The sequence below is a fragment of the Macaca thibetana genome, chromosome 14, assembly GCF_024542745.1.
Source record: "Macaca thibetana thibetana isolate TM-01 chromosome 14, ASM2454274v1, whole genome shotgun sequence".
Taxonomy (NCBI): Eukaryota; Metazoa; Chordata; class Mammalia; order Primates; family Cercopithecidae; genus Macaca; species Macaca thibetana.
The window spans coordinates 109,620,195-109,636,781 of NC_065591.1; the positions used below are offsets into that span (position 1 = coordinate 109,620,195).

A 16,587-nucleotide genomic window follows, 5' to 3' on the forward strand; every position below is an offset into this window, starting at 1 on the left:
CATTTTGTGTCGCTCATGTGTCCACACTCACACCCAGCCACACGCTCTCGTCCGTAATTCCCCACGCTCCCCCAACTGTCCACAGCTTCCAAGTAACAAAGGGAAAACTCCTCATGGATAAAAGGGTGGGCGCAGCCCTTTCCCCTTCTCCTGAAAACCCTGACCCCAAGCTCAAGGCAGTATCGAGAGCAATTCCCAGCCACCAGCGTCACCCCCAGCGCCACAGCCTGCCTCTCCTAGAGGCTGCTCTCTCTTCCGACGCCGATCTCCTTGTTTACATCCCCAGCCCGGTTTCCCGCTGCCCAGGCGGGGACCGCGGCGCTGCTGACCGCGGAGGTCCGCACACACCCACTGAACAAACGAAACCCTGCGCTCCCGGCGCTCCAGAGATCGGTCCCCAGTGAGCCTCGCTCCTCCTCGAAAAAAGGAGCCAACTTTACCCACCTCCCCAGCCGCCTACCTGCACAGCCGGTCCCCTCTGAGACTCCCAGGAGGACCCGCCGAGTCCCGAGGAACCTGGGAGTGGCGGGGCTGGGGGCAGGGCGGTGGGTGAGGCTTGAGCTGCTTTCCCGCCTCCCCTCCTCCTAGGAGTCGGGCGGGCCGGGAGGCGCGTCCTGCGGGGGCGGGGGCGGGGGGCTCGCTCGGGGCGGGGCGCGGGGACAGCCCACTCGATGCTGCCGTCCGCAGGCTTCTGGGTAGCGGCCGCGCGCAAACCCCTTCTCCTCCTCTCCCTGCCCGTCCTCCCGCTCCGTGCTTGCGCGCGTCCTCTGCTCCCCTCTCCTCTCGAGGGGCGGAGAGATTTTTCCAAAGGGCAGTCAAGCTCCGAGAAGCAACAGGAGACCGCTGCCGAGGGGGCGTGCAAGCGCCGGAGCAGATTGCCATCAGCTGTTGCTTTTCGGTTTCCCTCTGGTTAGGGTGGGAAGGGAGCAAGACAGACACAATGACAGACCTGGTGTCTCTCTGCAATAGTAAACTCCGAGGAACGGAAAAATAGGAGAAAATAACCCAGCACCAGACACAGCAGCCCACGTTAATTGGGAACTTTGGTAATTAAGGGGAATGTGCACCAAAAGCATGAATGGCTGTGTCGTGGGCGCAGGAGCCAGCTCCAGTTGTAGTTGTCATTTTCAGCTAGAGTCAGGTGGGGAGCTGGGGGGATGGCCCTCACCTGAACCATAGATCTGCTGCCATGAACCCCCTTTTCAAGCCCCATTCAACTCTGGCCCTGCCAGGAGCAGTACCACCCCATCGGCAGCCCAGTCCCCAAGAGTCAAAATTCACAATGACGAACTTTGAATGTGAAGATGTAAATCCTGGCTCGGCAACCCTGCCTGTGACGCGGCTTGGAGCACATCTCTGCAATCAGCTCCTGAGTCTATTTCCTCACGTGGGAACGTGGTGATTAGAAGACTGACCTCATGGGAGGCTTAGCTCATAGCGAGTGCTCAAGAAATTGGCTCTTACTATTGGGGCAGAGCTTGTAGGAAGGGACAGTGGCCAGGTACCGGTGGAAACCAAAGAAACACAAGTGTCAGTAGCCAGGAGCCATGCTGAGATGGAGGCTGTCCAGCCTCAGTCAAGGTGTGTGTATGGCCGGGCGGGGTGGAGGGGTGGCTACTGAGAAAGGCTGTGATTGTCCAAACCTAGGTAGGGCCACGGAGAACTTCCTTACAAACCTCAAGCCAGGGATGATGGGTACTGCTAGGAAGAAACCCAGCCCTGCCTTTGCTGCCCCCAGTTCTAGGTCTGTTTCCTCATTTGTGAAATTAGGGAGATGGACTAGATGATCCTGAAGTCTCTTCCAGCTCTGCCCTGGATGATTGAACTATTTTAATAAATAGTCAGGTCTCAAAACCCCAAGGCAGGAAATATACATGAACTCAAGAAGGCTTTGGAACCAGTAAAGGAACCATAAATAGCTAATAAGAAAGAGTACCCAAAGAGCATCCCCTCAGGGAGACTCCTGGGGGGACAGTTCTGACCCCTTAATCATGGGACTTGGCTGCATGGATGCCACTCTGGCCCAGTCCTGAAGTCTTTGGGGTTCCTGTGAATGCTAAAGCTCCTTCTCCAAAGCCAGACTCAAATCTTGCCCATTTGCATGCCTAACCCTTCCGTTCCTGTCTTTTCCTCTATAAACTGAGGACAGCATTACGACTGTCCTTTTCCCTTTTCATGTGTTCTAGGTGGCAGGTTTAAAACCACACCCTGGCCGGGCGCGATGGCTCATGCCTGTAATCCCAGCACTTTGGGAGGCCAAGGCGGGTGGATCACGAGGTCAGGAGATCAAGACCATCCTGGCTAACACGGTGAAACCTCGTCTCTACTAAAAATACAAAAAATTAGCCGGGCGTGATAGCGGGCGCCTGTAGTCCCAGCTACTTGGGAGGCTGAGGCGGGAGAATAGCGTGAACCCAGGAGGCGGAGCTGGCAGTGAAACTAGATCGAGATCGCGCCACTGCACTCCAGCCTGGGCGACAGAGCAAGACACCATCTCAAAAAAGAAAAAAAACAAAAAAACAAAAAAAACACACACACATCCCTTTCTAGGCCCATGTCCTTAGGCAGGTACATTCATCCCTCCAAATGACCTTGAATCCTGCCTTTTGGCCACCTCTCTGTGTTGCTTTTTAGAGCACCTACTAGTGATGACACGTCAAGCCCAGGCTTTGCAAGCCTATTTGGGGAAGGATAGTTCAGAACTCCAAAGCAAAGGCACCTTTTGGTTCAGTCCCATTTCCAGCCAGAGAGTTCCGAAGTGTTTGGCCCAGTGACTTCCCAGCTCCCCCTACCTAATGCTGACCAGCCCAGGCTGCAGAGGGATAACAGGAGTTAAATGTGCATGAGAAACTGCCATGGCTTGACTCTCAAATAGTGCTTCTTCACGTTCCATCCAGGGGTACTGCTGGAAGAATTTGGGGTGTTACAGCTACAAAGCAGCACACAAGCTTGTTCTAGGGTGAGTCACATCTCCCCTCTAGCAGGAAAAGAAACACATCTATCCCCTGTGAAAAATGTGGGCATTCATAAAAAGAGGTCACCAGCTGCTCCATTCTTTCAACCATTTATGGACGGGAGGAGCTACTCTTCACTGAGACCTGGGCCAAGATCTGGGGATATACTGTGGAGAGGAAAGGTGTGGTCCCTGGGTGAGATAGAGAGTTAGCAAATGTTCCCATGAATAAACGTATAATTAAAGCATAGTTCAGAGCCCTGAAGATATAGCCCTTGAGAAAGGTCAGGAGGTGTTAAGAAGATGAGGTAAAGAGCCAAGAATTGGGATGTCAGGGTGGGAAGATGATTCTGCCTCTGGAACAGAAGGTATGTGCAAAAGCCCTGAGGCAGGAGGGGTATGGTATGGAAGGAGCCAGGGTGGGACTGGCCCAACAATTCCCGGTGATTCCAGCTTTTATATCCTGGGAAGCCGCTGATGGGCATCAAGAAAACTGTTCTGAGCAAGAATTGGTGAGAGGCTGGTTTGGGATGTTCCTGGTGGACCCTGCAAGTCAGGGTTCAGGGGGCTGTTGGGGGGCAGCACTAACATGAAGCTGAGAAATAAGACTAATCCCCACTAAAGAATCCTGCTTCTTTACAAGTCCAAGGAGCAAAGAGAGAGCCAGGGCAGGGCCGCACAGCCATGGAGAAAGTAGGATAAGAAAGGATGGAAACCATTCCTGAAACACTCTCCATCCCCCGGAACTGGAACCATGGGAAGACCTGGAGTTGGAGAGGACAGTGTAACTGCTGGGAGCATCAGGGACTGCTCTATGCTTTGAAGCTTGCTCTGGGCTAAGTAACTCACAACTGGGCAGCTAAAATCCCATCTGGAGAGCACTTGCCCCGGTCCCCTTGTATTGTGGCAAAATAACCCTTCCGCATGTCAGTGCCCCGGTCACACAGCCACAGACAGGTCACAGAGTGACCGCCTGTGTCCTGGTCACACAGGACACGGAGGGCCCAAAGGGGAAATTTAAGGGGAGAGACCAGGAGTCTTAGAAGAGACCTCGTCCCTCCTGGCAGATATCCCTTCTAGATAGACACAGAAGGCAATTGGGGCGCCACTTCTTCCTGGGGTGGGGCTGCAGAAGTGAGCCGATCTTGCCCACTGACTGCTACTTTGTGTCCATGCATACCCACTTGGCTTTGCACAGGTGTGAATGTGTGTCCTCCCCACTCAGCCAAATGCCAAGCCCCCAACCCCTAGGACAGAACTGTTTCCTAGCTCCTCAGCTGAAACAGCTCTGCTCACTTCCAAACCACTCCTTGATTCTGGGTCCCTTCCTCTCTCCCCCACCTTTCTTTGTCAAACTCCTCCAGCCTATCCCTCAAGCAGCTGTATTGAGTCCTCGGTCATTTTATGCTGTTTCTGGACAATCTAAATCCACAATCGTTTAGTGGGTTTTACCACCCACTTAGGCTTGATGAGTCCACAATCTCCAGGCCAGTCCTCTCCCCAGGAGACCCAAGCAAGTAATCCCAGGGAGTCAGCACCGCCCACTCCCAATCCATCCTCCCAATCCACTCCCAATCCATCCTCCCAATCCACTCCCAATCCATCCTCCCAATCCACTCCCAATCCATCCTCCCAATCCACTCCCAATCCATCCTCCCAGTCCACTCCCTATCCATCCTCCCAGTCCACTCCCTATCCATCCTCCCAGTCCACTCCCTATCCATCCTCCCAGTCCACTCCCTATCCATCCTCCCAGTCCACTCCCAATCCATCCTCCCACTCCACTCCCAATCCATCCTCCCAATCCACTCCCAATCCATCCTCCCACTCCACTCCCAATCCATCCTCCCAATCCACTCCCAATCCATCCTCCCACTCCACTCCCAATCCATCCTCCCAATCCACTCCCAATTCATCCTCCCAATCCACTCCCAATCCATCCTCGCAATCCACTCCCTATCCATTCTCCCAGTCCACTCCCTATCCATTCTCCCAGTCCACTCCCTATCCATCCTCCCAGTCCACTCCCTATCCATCCTCGCAATCCACTCCCTATCCATCCTCTCACATCTTGAAGCTGTTCCCTCTCATGTCTTCCTTGTATTTATGAAAGGCACTGCCCCCAATCCAGTTACCCTGCAAAACACATGCCACGCTCAGACCTCTCCCCCAGTGCCTCCTTTCCTGCCCACCACTCCTGTTCTAGGTCAGGTCTCTGACACCAGATTCCCACTGGTGACTCTGCTGCAGTCCCCCTACCTCTAGGTAGAGTTATCTTCCACAATACAAATGTGATTCAAAACTTCAATGGCTCCCTATTTTCTACAAGTTAAAGTCAAAATTCTTTTTTTTTTTTTTTTTTTTTTTTTTTTTTTTTGAGATAGAGTCTCACTCTGTCGCCCAGGCTGGAGTGCAGTGGTGCAATCTCAGCTCACTGCAACCTCCGCCTCCCGGGCTCACGCCATTCTCCTGCATCAGCCTCTCGAGCAGCTGGGACTACAGGCACCTGCCACCACGCCCGGCTAATTTGTTTGTATTTTTAGTAGAGACGGGGTTTCACTGTGTTCACCAGGATGGTCTCAATCTCCTGACCTCGTGATCCGCCCGCCTCGGCCTCCCAAAGTGCTGGGATTACAGGCATGAGCCACCGCGCCCGGCCAAAGTCAAAATTCTTAACACGATATTCAGTCTTTACAACCTGACACCCACCTGCCTCTCCTGCTTCATCTCGCGACCCACTCCCTGCCCTATTTCCCCCATCACCCTCGTCACTCCAATCCTTGTAAATGCCGTGTCCCAGACCAAAAGAGCCATGCAGTTATCCAAGTATGCTGCCTGCTTCCTACCCCCAAAGCTTTGTTTACATAGTTTTCTCTGCTTGAAACATCCTCTGCCTCTACATCCTCTGCTTATTTTCTCTACTTACAAGAATTCTACCTACGCTGCAAAGCTAAGTTCAAATATTACCTTATTAAAAATGAAAGCTGTCTTATCCATGCTGTAATTAACAGCATTGTGTCTCTACGTCTATAATTGCACTTATCATAGCCTGAACTTTGCTATGTTTACTTGCATGTGTCTGCTGCCCTAATAGAATGAGAACTCCTAAAGGTCAGACCTGACCTCTCACTCCACTTATAGACCCCACTATCGTGTGCGGTGACCCATTTATAACTTGTTGAATTTAAGTGAATTGTAGTTGTTGACTTGAAGGACCCTGCCTGGTCTTGCTCCAACCAACTTCTCCACATTAATTTTGATCTCCAGCCAGCAACCTACCGGCTTAACCAAAGGTCTTAGCCATAAGTCTTCAGGGAGTCTTCAGAATTGGTTCCCTGAGCACTGATACCCTGTGCCTAGACCACACTTGTGAAATTCATTAGCTTTGCTTTCTCTTGCCAAGATGAAGGGAGGAAGTAGTTGGTGCTCGAGGCCACAGCCAAAGGAGAGATGGATAGTGAGCCTCACAGGGCTGTGATCATTTCCAAATGAAGGCCTTCTCCTCAATGGTGAGTCCTGGGGACCTCCCAGGCTAGGACTCCAAAGGAAGAGCAGGCAACCCTCACACTGACCTGGGGGATGAAAAGCAGGTGTTCTCTGACTACGCATGGAGCTGTAGGGATAGGGTGGCAGACACTGCTCTGATCCCAGCCAGCTTCAATTCTCTTCTTTTTCCTTTCTATCAGAACGTTTTTCTAACTGAGCAGCAATGTGCTCAGTTTAAACTACTCACTTTCCCAGACTCCTTTGCAACTCTAGGTGCCCATATGACCAGTTCTAACCAAGGAGATTGGAACAGAATTGCTCCAAGAAAAATACAGTGGTATGTTCCTTTTGCCCTCAGCCCTTTGTTCTTTCCTGTCTTCCTCCTCCTCATTCTTCTTGTTTGTCAGAAACACGGATGTGATGCCTGGAGGTGAAGCAGCCATTTTGTAACCATGAAGAAAATAAGTATTTGAGTAAGGATGGCAGGACGAGAAGCTGTAAGAGCCATCAACAAATATCTGAATGGCTTCACCCCAGATTTCTTGTTATGTGAGCAAATTCAACTCCTATTACATAAAGCGACGGTAGCTGGTTTTCTGTTCCATACATCCAATACAAGCCTAACTGATGTACGTGGGTTGGAACAGCTGGGGAGCACAGGCTTTCACCATGAGAAAGCAGAAATTCAGCACAAGTGCTTCTCCTCTAAAAGACCTTGACCTGCCACTTGCAGCCCAGTAACATACACCTGACACGTGCCCGCACATCAGAAGCATAAACACCAGCATCTCTCTTTGTAGAATGGGTCCTGCACAGTCTGTTTCCTTACTTAGATACCTTTATACCAGGATCTTGATTTTGGGGAAAAGGAGAAAGCAAAGGCAGTCAGAGTGAGGGAAGTCTGAAATAAAATTTCGCTCTGTCTTCCTGCAGGAAAACCATAGCATATGTAAGGAAAAAGCATGATTCAAGGCATGCCAAGACATGGATGAGATTTGTTTCTAAGTGAAAAATCCACCCCAATCCAATTAGTCTAGAGAACCAATTGCTGCCTGATTAACTTAAACTTCTCCTGTAAGTGTGAAATGTCACCTCGAGGTGCCGATCTCTAATTATGAACACGCCTCTTCCAGAAGCTGTTGGTGATCCACATCAGAGCACATGACCACTCCTCCCCCAAGCCCCTCGTCTCTGCAAATATGCACCCATTTGTCTTTTCCCGGTGAATGCAAATGGGAGAAAAACGGAGCAATGTTGCCCTTTGGAGATAATGACGTTGGAAATTCAAGACATAATGGCTCCCTAGACAAGACCAGAATAGCTTCGTATTTCTGCTTTCCTGGTGCACAGAGAAGCTGACAGCCTGTTAGCATAAGCAGGCGCCTGAACTCCCCCCCCCCCCCCCCCGCCGAGTGCTTGGAGCCAGCATTCGTGGGGAGAGGCACCTGTTTATCATCATATACTTTCTTCCAGCCCACTGGCTCCAGGCTCAGAACAGAGGCTGTAGCTGAGGTTTTAAGCAAGGAGGAATTGTAGGGACCCAGTAGGCACCTCCGTTCAGTCTGGAGAACAGCTTTGCAACTAGACAATAACCCACTAGCCCAATCATGTTTGCTGGGCAAATAAGACTGATTCGAATCCACTTATTCTCTTTGGCATCTCCCACTCCCACCTCCACCCCAAAGCCTGAACTGGAGTTTAGGAAAACAATAAAAATGATTTGGGGCTGGTAGATCACTGAACTTGTTTATAAGGAAGTCACATGAAGCCTGCAGTCTAACTGCCAAGAGGGTAGAAAGGACCTTCCCTGTAGGGAAAATTCAGTGCCTGTAGACAAACTTGCATTTCTTCCAAGCAAGGTATAACAGTGGCCGGAGGCCTGGCATCCCAGGGCTATGCCTGGCCTGTCTTGGGGAAGCGGCTCATTTCTGATGACACTGGGTGCCCAAGTGGAGCGCTAGGCAGGTCAGCAGACCACTGTGGCCATAGAGGCACTGCCTCTCTTGTCTGTTTCTAATGGACTCCTGGGTCCATTGACTTCTCCACACTCCCAGTCCTCCTGTAATTTAATGATCTCTTTGATGATACTGTTAGTGTAATTGCTCCTCAGACCAGAGGCGTGTTTGATGTCCACCATTTATAACGTTATCTCTATTGATTTTTACTTTTTAGACCTTGTAAGGACCTTAGATATGGCCAGTGGGAGGTGTTGGCTGTAAAACACTCACTATTCTGGCCACTTATAATTTATTATTAAACATTTATAGAGCCCTGAAACACATCTTCCACATCTTCCTGGCACAATGTTAAAAAGAGAATGCACAGTTATCTTCTTAAGTTTAGTTTGGAACTTTCTAATTAGGAATCAGGAGAAGGGATGTAATGACTCAGCCCCAAGAGTTAGCTAAGTTGTTTACTTTTAGATGGCAAGTAACCTGAGGATGGGAAAGCTGTCTGGTTGGTGTTTTTAACCCTCTCCCTCCCCTCCCCCAGTGTCAATATAATGGGTGTATGATGCTTATTTGTTGAATGCAAAAGATAGGAATGATATAGACAGAGAAAACCAAGATGCATCAATAATTAGTCTCCCATCAGCCTTGGGGGCAGCCAGGTGCTGCTCATCACCCGACAGGAAGGAGAAAGGGGAAGTGGGACCAGACTTCCCGGGACGTGGTTCACAGACCTTGAGCACATCAGACTAATCTGGAAAGTGCTTCTAAAGTTGTGGTCAATTATATTTCCAAAGATGGCCTCAGCAATAGGTCCTCCTCCCTTGTGCTCTTCTGCAATGAAGCTTTGCCACGGCTTCCACTGAGAGAGGGGTCTGTTTCCTCTCTCTTTCACACTGGGCTGGCTCTGTAACTTGTTCTGAGCAACAGAAAGAGGCAGGCCTATCATTGTATAACTTTTAACTGGGCCTTAAGAAATCTGCAACTTCTGCCTTCACTGTTTGAAAGCTGCCTCTTAAGAAGTCAGACTAACCGGGCGCGGTGGCTCACGCCTCTAATCCTAGCACTTTTGGAGGCCAAGGCGGGTGGATCATCTGAGCTCAAGAGTTCGAGACCAGCCTGGGCAACACGGTGAAACCCCATCTCTACTTAAATAGAAAAAAATTTACTGGGTGTGGCAGCATGCTCCCGTTGTCCCAGCTACTCAGAAGGCTGAGGCAGGAGAATTGTTTGAACCCGGGAGATGGAGGTTGCAGTGAGCCAAGATTGCACCACTGTACTCCAGCCTGGGTGACAGAATGAGACTCCATCTCCAGAAAAAACAAACAAACAAACAAGAAGTCAGACTACCCTACTGGGTCTACAGAGAGACCACGTGGGGCGAGACCTGAAGTCTTCTGGGACATTCCCATCCCAGCTCTCAGCTGAAGGCAGCCTCTCCAGCTACCTTGACCAGAAACTACACAGCTGGGCCTTGCCTAATACTTAATCCTCAGAAATGAGCAAGTTCGTTGGTTGTTTTTTAAATGCAAAGTCGGGAGGCATTTTGTGGTGCAGCAGCAGATGACTAAAGTAAGGTGATAAGGCCTCACCTCAAGCCCATGATTCTCCAGGGATGGGACCTGGGCATCTGTATTTTAGCAGGCCCTCCCTGGGACCATGAGTTGAGGCTCCCACTGAATTCTCCCCTGGGCTGCCTCATGCATGACTCGCAGACAACACAGTGAGCGTTAGGCTTGGAACATGCAGTGAGCTTGAGCCGCAGGAGCCTGGGCCAGGGACGTGTGGTAAGAGAGACCAGGCAGCCTCAGAAAAACAGAGCTGGGAAGACGTGGGGCATAAGAGATTTCTGTGTGCAGAGCCCTGAACCAGACACAGCAAAGTGAGTCAAAGGAAGCTGAGCCATGGAATATATGAGCTGGATGAGACCTTTGAGAATGTTTTACAAACTGGGAGTCCAGGACCCAGAGAGGGGAACTGACTTGCTCAGAGTCACACAGAGCTTGTCAGTGGCTGAGTCGGGACCAGAGCAAGATCTCGTGAGTATCAGTCCAGTCCCCCTTCCCTTGCCCCATTAATCTCTTGTGATTTCTGCATCCTAACCAAGGAGTGAGAAAACACAGAATTTCCTAAATGCTCAAAACTTTAAAAAATATTAGCGAACCTATGTACTTGTGAGTGCTGATTATTAATCTCCCAATTAAGGTGAGACTACCAAAGGTATCCAGAGTAAGAGACAGACCAGAAAAGGGATAGGACGGGTCGGGGCCATCTTCTTGAAGAGCCACCCATGAAGGAGGAGGGTTTAGGGTGGGGGCAGGCAACCTGAGGCACAGAGGTAGGAATGACTCGTGTGGGACCTGCAGGCTGCTTACTTGGCAGGTTCAGAAAGTTCTACTGGGAAGGAACAAGGGTTTCAAAGTTTCCATGTGGTCCATTTGTCTTATTTGGTTCCTCCACCAGCAGAAAGGGGAGAGGACTGGCTGGTGCCCAAGTAGGAGGGCCTTTAACACAAACGTCCTGGGCTCCACTGTGCCGATAAGAAATCTCACCAGGACCTTGAAGAGGACCAGATCCAGGCACTAAATCAGTGAGGCGGAGGGCTTCTAAACCTGGTGTCTGGATTCTGCTCTCTGCCTTCCCTTCCCCTCCAAGTCCAGCCTCTCTTTGTCATTGGAAGAGGCCTCAGAGACGCCACCCAACAGAGTTTATTTTTAGTTTTCCATTCTCCTAAGAACCGCTGTTTAAATCTTCCCATCTGCCCTGCTGAGGACTGAACAAGAGAGAAGGGATTTTGTTGTAGTAGAAAGGTTCAAGGTTAGGTAGCGGGAAGAATTCACCCTGTGGTCAAAGTGGGCAAAATGAGCCAGGTTCGTACATTTTATTTCCTTGGCAAATAATTCTTGCTCAACAGAGAGGTCGATAATGCTGTCTGCAGTTTCCATGCCAAAGAATGAGGTTCTTTTGGAAGGCAGTAGGGCGGTAGCAGAATGAGCGCAAATAATCATTAATTGAATTCCAGGACTTGCCACTTAATTCCTGTTGGTCTTGGACAAGTAACTTAACTTCTCTGAGCATCAGTTTCCCCATCTGTTAAGATTATATCTGTGATATTCATCACTTCTTTCATAGGGTAATTAGGAAGATTCATTAAGATAACACAGGTAAAATACCTGCCGCAGTGCCTGGCAATGATAATTACAATAACTATATTTACTACCAAAGGTATCCAGAGTAAGAGAGGGATCAGAATGGAGATGGGACCGGTCAAGGCCATCTTCCTGAAGAGCCATCCATGAAGGAGGAGGAGGAGGGTTTGGGGTGGGGGCAGGTTAGCTGAGGCACAGAGGTAGGAATGACTTGTGTGGGACCTGCAGGCTGATAGTTATAATAACTATAACTATAATGGCTCAATAACTATTCATCTCTTGACTTTCTTTTTTTTTTTTTTTTTTTTTTTTTGAGACGGAGTCTCGCTCTGTCGCCCAGGCTGGAGTGCAGTGGCGCAATCTCGGCTCACTGCAAGCTCCGCCTCCCGGGTTCACGCCATTCTCCTGCCTCAGCCTCCCGAGTAGCTGGGACTACAGGTACCCGCCACCGTGCCCGGCTAATTTTTTCTATTTTTAGTAGAGACGGGGTTTCACCATGGTCTCGATCTCCTGACCTTGTGATCCGCCCGCCTCGGCCTCCCAAAGTGCTGGGATTACAGGCGTAAGCCACCGCGCCCGGCCTCTCTTGACTTTCTTATACTAACTCAGAACACTTTGATTCATCCCAAGATAGAATTTAATCTACTTAATCTTTAACAACCTGTTTTGTACCTACTATGTGCCAGGCCTAGAGCCAGGCATGTCCCACACCTTATCCCTAGAGAACGTAGCAGGCTGGGCATTACTTATCCCCACTTCACCCATGACTCTCTTTATGGTGAACTTCACCCCGTAGCAGACTACTATGATATAGTCATGGTGGATGCCGGGATACAAGGCATCAGAAACAGTGGGGCAGAGAATATGCCCACTACTTCAGACCTTTACAGGGTGCCCAGAAATTAAGTGCTCCAGGAGGAAAGAAAGAGCCATTGGCCCCAACCCCATGTCTGTGGGACCCTGGACATACCAATTTAACTCATGGAGCTGGTTCAGGGAGTGGAGCAAGAAGACCAAGTGTAACTCTCTGGTCATGCCTCAAGAAAGCAATGCAAACACAGTGGCCAACTTTAACTGAGCATTTACTATGTGCCTGGCATGGTATTGATCAGTTCACACTTGTATCTCATCTAATCCGTATAACAGCCCTGGGATGTAGATTGTATTGTTATCCCCATTTCAGAGAGAAGGAGACTGAACCTCAAAGAGTTGAAGCAACTTTCCCGAAGTCACTCAGTTGATAAGTGGCAGAGCCAGGACTGGAATCTGGGTGCAAAGCAAGTACTTGCTTGAGATTTTGTTTGGGGGAGATGTGACTTTGGCTCACAGCCTTCAGGCATTCTGTACTCCTGGTGACTTCTTCCCATGAGGAGATCCTGCTCCACCACGGGGTCCACCATGCCTGATCCTGTGACACTAAGACTCCCTCTCTCAGTCACTGGCCATCTCTGACCCCTGCCCCATGTGGGGCTGAGATCTGGATGCCCACCCCTGCTCTCTCTGTCTCTCTCTGCATACCCAGAGACATCAGTCAGGGGTGAGTAGAAATTGTTTCCTTTGTCCCAGCAATCTGCTTAAGGGAAGTACAGGATGTTTTCTGACTCCTAATCGGTCATTTCTCCTGCTCTCCCAGTGTGAACCTCCTGCTTTCTGCACAGTTGAGATTAGATTTCTATGGTGATGAAAGAAGGGCAACTTGTGGCTGCTCTACCCAGGGACTGATAAGAAATGGGGGCTCAGCTGGAGACGTGTCTGGCTGCTGTCATTACCATCAACATTTAATATGTGCTAAGTGCCCCAGAGTGCCTGCCCTAACCTCAGGAGTGCTCTCAGAGGACAAGGTCAAGTGAGATAGAGTGGGCTGTCTGCTGTAAGGATGCCTAGATGCAAATCTACACCTGCAAGTCAAATATCCCCAAGCCTAGGGCACACAGGTGCGATCAGACAAACACGCCCTCCAGGCCAGTGGTTCTCAAACTTGGGAATGCTTCACAGACCTTGAAAGGCTTGTTAAAACACAGATATCTGGGCCCAGCCCAAAGAAATGCTTATACTTCTGGTCAGGGGAATGCATCTTGATAGGCAGCGACCAGTACACCTACCAACAGCACTTAGATGCGCACACATGCACCGTTGCATGTGCACACTGAGACACGCAAGATCAGGCACATCTTCAGTACCCGGCACATCTTCAGTACCCACTGGCCTCACTCTCCCGTTCTCTCTTTGGGCTCCAGCCTGTCCAGGTTTCTTTGCATTTTTTGAGTCATAGGCTTCCTGCCTTGGGAGGAAAAAGAGTTGGGAGAACAGCGAACCGAGGCGGAAAGGCAGGACTGCTCGTGTGTGTGGAATGGCAGTAGATTTGCTTGGCAAGATATTCCTGCTGAGGGTGGAACAAGAGATAAAAATTTTCTCTCTGCTGGGAACACGGTTCCTCCTACTCTTCATCTAGTGAATGCCTGCTCGTGCTTCAGAGCTTAGCTCTAATATTCCCTTTTCAAGGAAGCCTTCCTTGATCTCCCCCTAATCATCACCAGACCGGGGCAGACCCTCGGTACAGGCAGTCGTATCTTTACATAATTTTTCTTCATCCACTGATGGCAGTTGTTTTATTTTAAAAAGATATATGTTCGACTCCATCAGAGCTGGAGTCATGTTGAGTTTCTCACAGTTCAATCCCTGACTCTCTGCCTCATGGTAGATGCTCAAAAATGTTAAATGAATAAGTGAACCCTCACACCTGTGGAAAACTGACATATACACACAGGTATCCCCATAAGAACACATTCACATGCACTTTTCTGTCAGCCTTTAGCTTTCTTTGAAGCTACAGTAGACACCATTGGAGGAATAGAAGTGAATTCAACTCTTCTAAAACACAGTTTCGCATTTGGGTTAGAAATGTAAACGATCTTATTTAAAGAATTTACCTTTTGGAAATCATTGCTTCAGAATGCACGAAGAAATTTATTGCAGTATTGTTTATATTAATACTATTAGTAATTGGAAACTACCCTACTTAGATGTCCACTTGTGGATTAAGTAAACTGTTACATCCATACCGTGAAATATTCTGAAACCATTAAAAAGGAAAGTACAGGAGTCCTCCCTTTCCATGATTTAATTTTTTTTGTTGTTTTGTTTTTTTGTTTTTTTTTAGAAACAGCATCTCACTATGTTGCCTAGACCGGTCTCAAACTCCTAGGCTCAAGTGATCTTTCCACCTCCGCCTCCCAAAGTGCTAGGACTATAGGCATGAGCCACTGCACCCGGCCCATGATTTCATTTTTCATGGTTTCAGTTATCTGTGTTTAACCAAGATCCAAAAATACTAAATGAAAAAATCCAGAAATAAACAATTCCTTAGTTTTAAATGGTACACTGTTCTGAGTGTGATGAAACCTTGTGTTATCAGGCTCTGTCCCTTCTTCATCACAGCAAGAAGGGTAAGGACAGTTCAATAAGATATTCTGAGAGAGAGAGAGAGAGAAAGAGAAAGAGAGAGAGACCACATTCCCATAACTTTTATTACAGTATATTATTAAATTGTTCTATGTTATTATTAGTTATTGTCATTAATTTCTTACTGTGCCCAATTTATGAATTAAACTTTTTCATAGGTATATATGTATAGGAAAAAACATAGTGTGTGTATACACACACATATATATACATATAGAGAGACAGTGTATGTGTGTATACATATATATATATATAGAGAGAGAGAGAGAGTGTGTAGATAGATACGTAGACAGATAGATAGATGATAGATAGATAGCGATAGAGAGAGATAGGGTTTGGTACTAGTCACAGTTTCAGGCATCTACTGGGAGCTTGAAACATATCCCCCTCAGATGATGGAGGACTACTTGTAATATCTAACCTCATGGGGAAGGTGTTCATCTCATTTAACAGAAAAAAATCAAGACACAAAACAACCTATGTAATATAATCCTATTAATATACAACTGTAGACATCTATCTGTGGATGTGTAGAAAAAGTTCCAGAAAGATTTTACCAAAATGCTAACAGTATTTACCTCTAGATGGTGGGATTGATTACTTTCTATTTTGTAACAGTACCTACTTCATAATGTTTGGAGAGATTGAGATAAGGTATGTGACAATGTGATGAGTTTATAGCACAATGCTTGGCACATATAAATGGCACATTTTATATTATTTCATAATTTTCAGGATTTTGTTTTGTTTTGTTTTGGTTTGGTTTAGAGACAGGACCTCTATCACTGAGACTGGAGGGCAGTGGTTGGATCACAGCTCATTGCAATCTTGAATTCCAGGGCTCAAGAGATCTTCCTGCCTCACCCTTCCAAGTAACTGGGAGGCACCACCATGCCTGGTTATTTTTAATTCTTTTTGTAGATATGAGGTCCAATATGTTGTCCAGGCTGGTCTCAAATTCCTGACCTAAAGTGATTCTCCCACCTCGGCCTTCCAAAGTGTTGAGATTACAGACGTGAGCAACTATGCCCAGCCAGTTTGGAGTATTTTAAATGCTCCTAAAATGAGAACTAAATTACAAAATTACAAACACAATCAAGCTTAAAAAAACAACAAAAAAAAAAGAAAAAAAAAAAAAAAACAAGAAGACCAGAGTAGGAAGGGCCAGCGAGGGGAATACTGTGATGAATTACCGATAGGTGTGTGTCCTCTAACCCAACCTCAGCCTCTGTTCCCAGCGTTTCAGACAGTCCTTGGTACTAATAAGTGCCTGTGACAATTCGTTGAATTCAATTGAATTTGGGTCATCTATTAGTCCAGTTAGAGGGATAATTAGAGGGGAACTGATGGATTCTGATCTCTAGTCCCAACCACAAAACTGAACCCATCCAGATGTCATTGCTGATATTGACTATATCAGATACGCTTCCTAAAACCCAGAGAGAATTATTGAAGTGTTTCTAAGTAGAATCTGAGTGCTCACCTGGGATGCATCAAACCCAGGAAGTTAAGAAAATGCAAATTCCCAACCACTCTTCTTCCTCCCACCCACTGTGCTCTTTATTAAACTGCAGTTAAATTTTCACCC

At 48.1% G+C, this 16,587-nt stretch overlaps 2 protein-coding genes across 8 annotated transcripts in view; one reads left to right on the forward strand and one right to left on the reverse strand.

Annotated features, from left to right (window-relative positions):
• Positions 1-16,587, forward strand: part of IL10RA (interleukin 10 receptor subunit alpha) — a 442,741-nt gene that overhangs the window by 317,863 nt on the left and 108,291 nt on the right. The window lies entirely within an intron of this gene.
• The window catches only part of FXYD6 (FXYD domain containing ion transport regulator 6), a 286,618-nt gene that overhangs the window by 38,850 nt on the left and 231,181 nt on the right, over positions 1-16,587 (reverse strand). For 4 of the 7 annotated variants that reach the window (XM_050758478.1, XM_050758476.1, XM_050758477.1 and 1 more), the window contains exon 2: positions 461-480. The gene's annotated coding sequence lies outside the window, so the exon portion shown is untranslated. Of the gene's footprint in view, positions 1-460; positions 748-16,587 lie in introns of those variants that run through there. The other 3 variants (XM_050758474.1, XM_050758472.1, XM_050758479.1) reach the window with 2 other exon arrangements.